The 3,812-nt window shown below is 35.4% G+C and overlaps 1 protein-coding gene across 1 annotated transcript in view; it reads left to right on the top strand.

The window, feature by feature from the left end:
• Positions 1-316: 316 nt before the first annotated feature.
• LOC140341187 (probable glutamate receptor) overlaps positions 317-3,812 on the top strand; it is a 28,908-nt gene continuing 25,412 nt past the window's right edge. The window contains exon 1 of the mRNA XM_072426743.1: positions 317-465. The gene's annotated coding sequence lies outside the window, so the exon portion shown is untranslated. The remainder of the gene's footprint in view (positions 466-3,812) is intronic.

Raw genomic sequence — 3,812 nt, forward strand, 5'->3', positions numbered from 1 at the left:
ATAGAGTTTAGAAAGATGCCTTTGTATTATATTGTGTTATTTATGTGTTTATCTTCTATATTTTGCTATATTTCAGTTGAAGCTGCTTCTGCACACCTTGTGCTGTAATTACACCGAGAATTTAGTGCTTTTCAAATTTCAAATCTTGTATTTTCTTTATCCTATGAGTTTATGAACGCTTCTCCCAACACAGTCTAGTTGTATAATATTGCTCTTTATTATTATTCCCCCAAAGGGAGCAAATAATTATCCCCCAGTCAATCACTGTGAACAACACAAGCAGTAATAGTCACATTCCAATAAGGGGCCTCTAAGCCATAAGGTTTGCTCGCTCCTCCTTCCCCAATCCACAACATCTCCTACTGAACCAAAAGACTTTCAGCTTTTTCTTCAGCAGATCTCTCTTCTTGCATTGCTGTTCAGGAGTAAGAGACAGAAGAAGCTCAAACACTGCTGGTAAAAAATGTAAGTGTACAATATTTACAATATATCTCTATTGCTGGGATATAGTTTTGTTTTTTGTTATTGAATTAGATGTGTAAATGTGTAGAATTGTTTTATAATTTTTATTTATATATATATATACTTTTTATTGTTGTATTACTTTTTCTGGAAATACCCTACATTAGGTTTATTTTTAATCTTCATTACATTTTATCTTTATATTAATCCCAATTTACCCGAAAATAATTTGTTTACCTGCAAATGGACATAGCTTTTTTTATCACAGGTGTAGAACAGAAAAAATGCAATGTTATTGGGATTATAGATATTTTTTGTTTAAATGTGTGTAAATATATATTTTTGATTTTTTGTATTAATCAATATTTTTATCAGACCTTTTTTTTTGCATTCCTTTTTGAGATGATCGTGAAAGTTTTTAGAAGTTGGGTTTACCGGTAAAATGTAGGATGTATGGGGGGATGTTTAGGGAGTAAACAGGTAAAGCAGAACCATAGTGTATTTTGCTGGATTTCTGGGATAACCCTGTGAATGTCCATTCAGAATCAGAGCAAGCTAAGGTGGGGAAAAAACAAGTGTGCTATTTTTAGTGAATGTTATACTGATTCAATTACCTAGCAACACATTTAAAATCTTTGATCACACGCCAAAGGTGGGAATATTATTTGGATAATTAAAAACAACTTGATGAATGTTGTGGATTTGGGAGTGTGAGGATGAAAAGCCAGATCCATATTGCTGCCTCCCCTCCAATACTGGGGAACACCTACCTAGGTCTATGGAAATATTTCTATGGCATGAAAACAGAATGTGAACCTTTTCAATGCCAATTTTTTTGAATATTTGTAGATGAAATATTTATAATCTAGTTCATATATTATTGTCATATGGGTACAAATCATCTTTTAGGAACTTAAATTTTATATTTTGTTTGGCATGGGATTATTTTCCCATCATTTGCAGCCTCAAAACTTTCATCTCTGGCATATATTTCATTATCATTTACAATGCAATGTCTATGGATCCCCAGCAATTAGCTATGGTGTTGGATAGGAATATTGGATCTACAAAATTACTTGTGTTTTCTGTGCATGTTCCAGGGCTTTCATCTATATCCAGCATGTCTATGGTAATTCATTGATTTGGAACAAGCATGTAGTCAGTAAAGTGTGATAATGTCTGATACACAAAGTAGAGCAATTTTACCATAAGCTGACCCTAGGTGAGCTATGATTGATGTATTTAGGGAAATGTTCCAGTACCCCTACTACATGTCTATGTGACAATATATTGCATGTAAATATTTATTTACTATGTGCAGTCTACATACAGGGACAGTCTGCAAGTGAGCAGCTATTACTAATTTTGTATTATATTAGAAAGCCCAGAATGATCTGTTTTTGCAGTGTCAGGGGTGCACCATGTATTTAAATATATATTGCTAAAATGCAGAGTGATGAAACATGTATGATGTGGTATAAACACCGAATGAGTAAATTGAACTGATCAATTCATTTTTTTATGAACAGTTTCATTTATGTTGTCACCCAGGTAATCTGTATTGTGTAGTTATAGTGCTTTGTGAATGAATAGCTTAGAACAGAATCCCACCTTCTACTATGCTTCCTTTAACAATAAGAAATATCAACAGTTTGTAATGAATATATAAAGTGGAATCAATATTTCAGGTATTTTCAGGTCCCTGAGAGCTTTTGTCATAATGTAAAAGCATGTACGGCATATTTGCAAACTATGACACTCATACCTTGTAAATTGCTTCCCTTCAGCACTGCAAAATGCTTTCCTCATCATTCCATCACCATTGCTTCCATGTTCCCCTCTTCTTCCAGGAATAAAGGGTTTCAGCCACTGATTGGCTGGGCTGGGTTGACGTAACCCCCCGCATGTGCCCAGGAGTTCATTTATGCCAGCAATGACTTCCGGCATCTGTAAAGTGCCAGGATTGTACACTGAGCTGTGCAAGCATTTATGCTTTCATTATAAAGAGAGGGCTAGCAGGTAATAGATTTAATAGCCGGTGAGACATACAGAGTCTCTTCTATCATAAATGTGTATCTGCTAGCTGTTTTTTTTTTTTTTTTTTTTACATTTTAGGTTTAGTTCCAGTTTAGATAAAACTATTCTATTGTTATTGTTCTATTTGTATTGTTAGGGCTAAATATGAGAAGCTGCCTGTAAATATTTTGTAATCTCTATTTCAGCCAGCAGGGTGAGCTATAGCATTCCCAATCCCATGTTTATGGCTATCTGGTTGTGTTTTTGTTGTAAAAAGTCTTCCAAAGAGGTTTACATGTTACCTGTGTAGGTTTCTAGAAAGCACATTTACAGATCTGAAACAGAATAGTTTGTGCTATTTATCAACCTATTGTAGTTGTAAACACTGCGGCTCCAAGGGTAGCAAATCCGTAGGGAATTTCCTAGGACAGACCAAGCATAGTGCATGAAATGGAAATCCAGCAGTTCGCCTGGCATGGTTGTTATATAACAGTGTAAGGATTTGAGAAAAGAGAGATGAATGATGAATTCATAACGTATCACATTGTGTAAATTTTTCTTAGTCCAATAGCTATTGTTTTATAAAAATAGTTTAAAATGTTTCTTGGGAGGTGATCTTTTCTTTAGATTAACTAGTCTTAATACTGCAGACCTAATCATTTTATCATGATGGTCACAGCTCTGTTTCTATGGGAATTCCAGTCTGTATGCCATAGATTCAGAACCAGGTACAGTAGATCAACAGGTGTATATTTTATTTAAATCATAAGCATTCATTTCTCTTATTTATTCCCTTCTTTGTTCTGCAAAATGTACCATTTACTATTTATTATGTCTTTTTGAACAATACCTATAATTTCTGCAAGAAATGCAGTGCTGTCCTGTGTATGCTGCAATCTGTGCAATATTATCAGCCACGATCTGTTCATCTACATGGACTAAAACAGCACCAACTATGTTACAGGAATGAGGAAGACCTTCATAGTCCTCATTTATTTCTTGTCCTAGGCTGACAATAATGCTCTTCCATTGAGTCAGCGAAATAAATGAGCTTTAGATATAAAGCTTTTATTGGAGCAATGTGTACAGCGTTTCTACTGGTACATACCCCTCAGCTTTTAAACATGCCATAATTCTCCCTTTCCTAAAGAAACCCTCACTGGACCCCTCCCTACCCTCTAACTACCGTCCTATCTCCCTTCTCCCACATGTCTCCAAACTCCTTGAACGCCTTGTCTACAAAAGACTCACCCATTACCTGAGCACCAACTCTCTCCTTGACCCCCTCCAGTCTGGTTTTAGAGCTGCCCACTCCACTGAAACAGCCCTTACTA

Source organism: Pyxicephalus adspersus, chromosome 11 (assembly GCF_032062135.1).
Source record: "Pyxicephalus adspersus chromosome 11, UCB_Pads_2.0, whole genome shotgun sequence".
Classification (NCBI taxonomy): Eukaryota; Metazoa; Chordata; class Amphibia; order Anura; family Pyxicephalidae; genus Pyxicephalus; species Pyxicephalus adspersus.